The sequence below is a fragment of the Cynocephalus volans genome, chromosome 1 (assembly GCF_027409185.1).
Source record: "Cynocephalus volans isolate mCynVol1 chromosome 1, mCynVol1.pri, whole genome shotgun sequence".
NCBI lineage: Eukaryota > Metazoa > Chordata > Mammalia > Dermoptera > Cynocephalidae > Cynocephalus > Cynocephalus volans.
The window spans coordinates 66871552-66879802 of NC_084460.1; the positions used below are offsets into that span (position 1 = coordinate 66871552).

The window sequence follows — 8251 nt, forward strand, 5'->3', positions numbered from 1 at the left end:
CTGACACATGGTGTGCTGATATTGGCTTAACTTTCTCTCCAGCATTCAAAGTCCTGCATGACAATGGTAGTGCAAAGCTACCTTCAGCAGAGGTGGCACAGGATGTTCAAATAAAGTGTAATGTGTTATGTCAATGATCAACCTACTTTCTGGAACATGCTCCAATCTTTTGGTGGAGGCAAGAGGAATTTCTGGGATTCTGTCTTAACTATAGTAGGGCTGAGGCATTCTCTGATGCATCATTCCATTCATATACAATAAGTATATTGTGATTGTTTTCTTAACAAAATAAAAAAAGAAAATCTTATTCTTTTAATAGTGTGTGTGTGTGTGTGTGTGTGTGTGTGTGTGTAAAATTTGTAATATTTTTCTCCTTTGGAAATCAAATAGAATGTGAAACCTAAAAGAAAGAGGATTTTTCTGTGTGTGGAGAAATGGGTCACAAGTGTGTTAGTAACCCTTATCATGCAGGCTCTGTCTCTCCGTCTCTTTGTTTCACTGTCTTTTTAAAATATATCTTTGCTTCTCTCTCTATCTCTCCCTCTTTCTTTCCCCACCTTTCTCTCTCTCTTTCTGTGTCTCTACCTCTCCATCACCCCTCCATTGTTCTTTCTCTCCCTCTCCCCACAGACTCTCTCTGTTACTCCTTCTTTCACTCTCTCCTATTCTTCTATATAAAAGACGAACCTTGGATACTGATGTCATGCAGCCAGTCATGGTCCAGCCTGTTTCTTTTATGGATGCAAGTCACCTCTAGCAGCCACTTATGATGTCCTTGTCAGAGCAGATGGAAAATTTACATAGTAACATGAAAGTTCCTGTAATTAAATCGTATAAGAATCCTATATTATAGAAAAAAATAGAACCTGAGATAGAACCACAGAGGACAGATTTTTATCCTTGAGAAATGTTACTCACTTTAATGAACTCAGTGTCCTCTCATGAGCAGTGTTGCAAGAGAATCACTCTTCAGTCCTAGTGCGGTGCAGAAAGGAACCTTTACCTGTGAAATCTCCAGACACCCAAAGAAAGTAGAGGACGTGCAGATTAGATGATGACAGATGCAAACAAGTGTATACTAGAAGCTCCCTCTTAGAAGCACAGAGAAGACACATGCAGGAGAAAAGTTCTGTAGGTGTACTTGAGAAAATTGCTCACTGAAGCTTCCTTGGTCTGAGGAGCAACATGAAATTCTGGGAACGTGCTAAATCAAACCTTTTCAGTGTCCATACTGAGATCAAAGCTTCTCCTTTTCTGACCATCTTGCCCTACATTGGAAATACCACATGCTGGTCTAAATGCCTGTCCCTGCCCCCAAACAGTGCCATCCTCCCCTGATTCTGTCTCTGTCCTCCCTCCCATCATCTAACTCATTTATTACATGTATATTTTCATTTTGATTCACCTAGTCTGAGCTCTGAATTCGTATTTTTTTCTCTGAGAATATTACAGTTTTTTATTAGCATATTCATCATTACGATCATACTTATTCTTTATGCCCCTTATCCAATCTCTCACTTTCCCCCTTTGCCTCCTCTTCCCTCCTACCCCCTCCCCCTAACTCTTCCCTCTAATAACCATAGATTTGTTCTCTCCATCTGATAAATGAACTGTTCCTCTGTTGTTTGTTGCCTAGATGATCTGTCCAGTACTGAGACAAGTGTGATCATGTCCTCCCCTATTATCATAAATCAGATGCTTCTTCTATTACTCTGGAGTGTGATTTGTGGAGAGAGAGGACTTCTTTTTATTTTTTTATTTTTTGGTCTCCACTGGTGCTTCTTCTTGTGTCAATGCAGTTGAGAGTCTGGTGTGCCATCTGCATGGTGGATGTGACTGCTGCTATAGAGACCAGCCACTTTTTCAGCAGCCATGGCAATTGCAGTGGATACGATGGGCTACCCCTGTGAAAATGGTGTTTTTGGTGTGCTCTTTACCTGGTTGCAGCTGCGTTCGGCTTCCCTCGGCTCCATGCCCCATTCTAAGATGATGCTGTGCATCAGTTGCAGGGGAGAAGGAGAAGGGAAGGGGGGAAGTAGGGTGGGAAGAGGAAGAAGGGGAAGGATGATTGAAGCCCATGGCCCCCCTCATTCTGGTAGGGGAGACTAGGAGGCTTCCAGCAGCAGTTGGGTCATTGCTGGTCTAATAGTAAGTGTTGGGGGGGCATGGCCAAAGACATTGACCCCCCACCACCCTGGCTCAGAAGGCTGGGGTGCATCCAGTGTCAGCTCAGTGGTCATCACTGGGCTGGTTTTGGATGTTGGGGGGCGTGGCTGAGGGCCTCAGCCCCTCAAGTGCCCTGGCACAGGAGCTGGGGTGCTTCCTGCAGTCACTTGGTGGTAATTGCTGGGCTGGTTGTAGATGTCAGGGAGGGTATGGCTGAGACCCTCAGCCCTTCCCACCCCCACCTCCCAGCTTAGAAGCCCATGGTGCTTCTGGTCCTTCTAAGTTTTATAGGTGTTCTTTGGTGGTATTAGACCTTTGCTAGTAAATATCAAACTTTGTCTCTGATCTCTGCGTATTTTGTTTTTACTTTCAGTTCTGTGTTGGATTATTTGCTGTTCCCACCACTTAAACTCTGCAGTGGAACTAATTTGTTGACCTTTGCTTACTTCAAAAATGGAGGAACTTCTTGTGGGGACCAGCACTTGAGCCCTGTAGTTGAGCTAAGCTAAACTGCTTCATTGCTGATGATTCTCTGGGGAAAGCTTTTTGTGCAGCTCAGGTTTTAATTTTGAACTTGTAAGTACTTCTGGGTCTCATAAGATCTGATACACCTGGGTTATGTGGAAACTCTGGTCTGGGCCCAAGTCTTTTCAGCAAACTGCACCCTCTGCAAGTCTATATTCCTGACCAGTCTCTACTGCGTGGTCCTGTGCTGATTAGGGGGCAGATCAGCTGTCTATGCTGTGCCCTAATGTTCCCCCCGTGGCCCATCTCTCCCACGACCCTCACTCCAAACACTTCCCATGGGATGGGCTGTGTACTGGTCCCTTGCAATGACTCACCAGCCTCTGAGTAGCTCCCTTTTACAGTTGTCTGTAGCTCTCACTTCTATGTGGGCCCATGGGAACCCTGTTAGTGGTCTTGCTGGCCTGGGGGCCAGGCCCTCTTCTCCCCTGCTGCCTCCAAGCAACTTCATATGAAGGGCATAACTGCAACTTTTGCCACCTCTTGCTCCATGTGCTCACCAGTTCCAGCACTGAAGTAGCCAGGGCTTGAAATGGTGGGAGTGATCCTTTCTCTCATCATGGCTTCTCCTGCCTTCATGCACTCCGTAGGTCTCTGCTCCTCTTCTGCTGAGCTCTAGTGGCCTCAGCTTGTTTGTTGTTGCTTTTTAATAGCTGTAAATTGGTTGATCTGTAGGAGAGAGTGATGCTGGGGACCATCTATTCCTCCATCTTGACCCAAAGCCTGAATTTGTAATATTTACAACTTCCACAGGGTCCGTAGTAGATACTCTCTAATGCTCCCTCTCCTTACCGTGGGTCAGACCTAAATAATGTAAACACTTTTATTATTATTATTTCAAGGATGCTAAGCAAACTCTTCTTATAGATACATTAAGTGTACTGAGAACTTATAAACTAACACAACCAATTTTGGGTTTTTCAATGGATTCCTTGAGAGAAATGTATTAGAAATAAAACAAACAAACAAACAAACAAACAAACAAACAAACAAAATGAGTGATAATAATCAGCTTTGTATCTCATGAATACTTATAACCAACAAAAATGTATTATGCAAAATATATATATATATGTGTATATATAAGCATAACCTCAACACCACAAAATATCTGCAAACTTTAAGGAAATAGTATATTTATTTCACTTTTCTTTTAGATTACTAATGTGAAACTTTGATTTAAACTTGGAGGTACTCCAATTAAAAAGGTACCTAAAGGTTAAAGAAAAACATATCATTCCACCTTGCCCCAGTCCCTGGCAACCACCATTCTATTTTCTGATTTTATGAACTTGACTGCTTTAGATATCTCACATAAATGGAATCATACAGTATTTATCTTTTTTTGTGACTGGCCTATTTCATTTAGTATAATGTCCTCAAGGTCTATCTCATTGTAGTATGCAATAGGATCTTCTTTCATTTTAAGGCTGAATGATATTCCATTGTATGTAGACATATGTACCACATTTTATTTATCCACTCATCTATTGATGGACATTTTCATTGTTTCTACCTTTTGGTCATTGTGAATAGTACTGCTGTTAACAGAAGTGTACAAATACCTCTTCAAGACCCTGTTGTATATATAAACAGAATTGCAATTAATGGATGATATGATAGTCCTATTTTTAATTTTTTGAGAAAGTACCATACTATTTTCCAAATTGATTGCACAATTAATAGTCTCATTAACTGTATACAAGTGGTCCAATTTCTCTACATCCTCATCAACACCTGTTATTTTGTGGGTTTTTTAAAAATATTTTTTTGGATAGCAGCCATCCTAATGGAAGTAAAGTGATATCTCATTGTGGTTTTCATTTGCATTTCTCTCATGATTAGTGATTTTTAACATCTTTGCATATACTTGTATATCATTTTTGGAGAAATATTTATTCTACTCCTTTGCTTATTTTTAAATTGGGTTATTTAATATTTTCCTGTTGAGTTGAAGGACCTCTTTGTATATTCTCGATATTCACTCCTTACCAGATATATGATTTGCAAACTTTTTTTCCCATTTTATAGGTTGACTTTTCTCTCATTTCCATAAATTAATTGTGCTATTTAATGGACAAAAGTTTTTAAGTTTGATGTAGTTTCATTTGTCTATTTTAATTGCATGTGGTTTTGGTGTCACACTCAAGAAATTCTTACCAATGATTGCCAAATACAATGTCATGAAGATTTTTCCTTATATTTTCTTTGCAGAAAATATATAACTTGGGTTCTTATGTTTAGGTTTTTAATCCATTTTGAATTAACTTTTTTATATAGTGGAAGGTAAGGGTCCAACTTCATTGTTTTAAATGGGGGCAATCAATTTCCCCAGCACCGTTTGTTAAAGACTGCTCTTTCTTGATTGAATGCTCTTGGAAAGATTTATATTATCTTTTAATTGTGTTTTTCCACGAACTTTTTGAAGTGCCTTTGTATGCCGGGATTCATATCTAGGCTCTGCATTCTATTCTATCAGTCTATATATCTGTCTTTAGGCCAGTTTCACAGTGTGTGATTACTACAGCTCTGTAGTAAGTTTTGAAATCTGGAAGTATGAGTCCTTCACGTTTACTCTTCTTTTACAAAATTGTTTTGGCTATTCAGGATCCCTTGAGATTCCACACAAATTTTAAGGTGATTTATTTCTATTTTTGCAAAAGGATGCTGTTGGAGTTTTATGTGAACTGTATTGAATATGTGAATTACTCTGGGTAGTACTGACATCTTAAAAATATTGTCTTCTAATCCATAAATGTGGGATGTCTTTCCATTATTTGTGTCTTATTTATTTTCTTCCAGCAGTATTGTGTAGTTGTGACTATGATATTTTAGAAATTGATTGATAATGATATTTTAGAAATTGATTGATATTGATGAAATGTATATTCTTTGAAATGAGAAAGAACTGGCTCATTTGTGCTAATTACCAACATTTTAAGCCTTTTCTTCTTCATTTACAAAGTAATAATACCTTTTTCAAAAGATCATCTTAAAGATTAAATGAGGTAGTTTAGGCTAAGCCCTTAGCATACACTTCCTGGCACAGAAGTAAATAAATTGTCCTTGTAATTGGTGATATCTTTTTGTTGCCATTAGCAGTTAGTCTTTATTTTACTTTGGTCATTAGAGCAAGATTTGGCGAATTTAAGGATGACTTTTTGTTCATTATTTAGATTGGAGCGATAGTAACATAAATGGATCAGACATTTTAAAATACAGTTTTTAAAAAATAAACAAAAGATTAGTTTTAAAAAAATTTGATTATTAATAATGACATAAAATAACAGTGCATTACTGTGAATTCAAGCAAGAATATGCCCCTTTTAAAGGCCTATTTACTGTAATTATCCAGAAACATTCAAGAGAAAAAACAGACAATACAGCTTTAAAGCAGAAGTTTGGCTTAAATATAGTGCTTTGTACAAAGTGCACATGAGAAGTAATACTTTTTTTCTTTTTACTTCAGTCAAGTCATTTAATCTATTATAGCTCTATCTGTTTCATAATATTTTATGTATCATAGCTTTAAATTTTTGTCATGTATTTATAGTCTGCTATCATTTCATTGTATTTCTGTACTGGAATTCTTAGAACTAATATTTAGGAGAACATGCTTTTTAAAAAAGTTGTGAAAAGCAGTTTATATTATACTATATGCCTTTGCTCATTGTACTGCAAAATGAATAATACACAGTTACACTGAAGAATTTTTGAATAGATTAAGTATGGAATTTTAAATGAAATAAATATTTGTGTTAAAACAGCATACAGTTTATTTGATACATATTTTTAATAATACACACTTCAACAGTTTTGTCTAGATTGCACATAAGAGAGTACTTCAAAAGTTCATGAAAAGATTCAGATTATCTTTCAATTCCATTTTTCCACAAATTTTTTGAAGTACCCCCATATATACATACACATATGTTTCATGTGTTTGTGTGTGTGTATTTAACATTGATAAACTATTAAATTTATAAATGAATATTAGGCTGATTTCCTGTTATCAGTATCAAAAATTAAAGTTTCTATGTAATGGCTGAAATAGCCATTTTTCCTTCTAAGGAAAAATGTACAAATTAATCCCTAGTATAAGTTGTTCCAATGGCTTGTTTACCAAGAAACATAATTAATTGAAAATTCAAAATTAGCATTGCCCTATTTGCTCCTGGATTACCACACACTTGTTATAAAAGAGGTTGGGAAGAGAAAATAGGACAAGTATTTTGCAACTAAAAATTGCCAGAGTTTATTTAGGTAAAAAGAAAAACTAGGCATACTGTTGTGGTTTAAATTGTGTCTCCTCAAAAGATATGTTGAAGATCTTACCCCTAGTGCAGGGGCTTTGATTCTTATGACAGTCTCATAAAAGAAAGAAATTATAATGATCCCTATTATAAAGTGAAGTTGAGTCACAAATTAAAAGTCTAATACAGAGATACTCAGCTCATTTAGTGGCAATTAGGACTACTAACATCTATTTCAATTTCATTTATGCAATAATATAGTGAATTATCAAAATTTAGCATTTTTCCAAATTCTGCTACAACCTTTAAAAATTTAGCCAACTACGACGAATTATTCTTTGTATATGAAGTTCACATATACATGAATATATATTTGTATGTATATGAACATAGGTGAACATGTATATACCTATATCTATATATAGATATATAGATATAAACTCATACATTCATATATATGTGTATAAATTTTTGAGGGTACTATATAAAGTGTGTTCAATTTGAATATCAAATATATTTTGATTCTCAACTTCAAAATAAAATCTAATTGATCTTACCATTGACTGCATTGTTTTCTATCGGCATTTCCCTTGGGACCACTCAATATTTTTCTTTGGATTCTATTTGTACACTTGAGATATAGTAATGTGTTTGTGTATTCAGCATTCTATTTGGAAATTTTATTTGTATTTCTACTTTATTGGTATTAGAGATTAAGAGTTTCCTTTTATGTATAGTGCAGTGTGAAGCCCACAGGAAGCGGGGTCTCTTCCAGCGTGGAATGACCTCTGGTAAATCCTCACAGCATCCTTCTCTGGTTTGGCCCTACAGTTGGCAGGTGGCTGACACCTGATCCCTGCTGCCTTTATCCTCACTGATCTGGACACACTGTTCCTGGTCAGCACAGCTTGGTGCTCACTGTAGGACTTTAGGCAGCTTTTAAATAATTACAGATGTTTTTCAATAGCATATATCCAGAAAATTTTATTTTTATCCACTCATTTTCATCTCCAATTATTAATAATTTCCTTGTGTCCAAATTGGAATGATGGCAGAACCTTGATTTTACAGTTGGTAAACTGTTTATGAAGGGGTCTTGGAAATTTAATTAGAATGTCCAAAGTTTTCCCCAAAAGCAGAAAACATCTTCTGAGATTTTTTTCATAGATACATAGATCAATATATATATATATAAAGGTAGATTATTTCTAAAAATAAAAAAGTAACTAAATAAATATTCTATGTGATTTAAAATATTGTATGCATTCTTGCTTAGTTTCCTTGTGTCTCGATTTATTAGGAAATCC

At 36.3% G+C, this 8251-nt stretch overlaps 1 pseudogene; it reads left to right on the forward strand.

Annotated features, from left to right (window-relative positions):
* Positions 1 to 703: 703 nt before the first annotated feature.
* On the forward strand, positions 704 to 1298 carry LOC134378973 (Krueppel-like factor 3; annotated as a pseudogene).
* The last annotated feature ends 6953 nt before the right edge of the window (positions 1299 to 8251 follow it).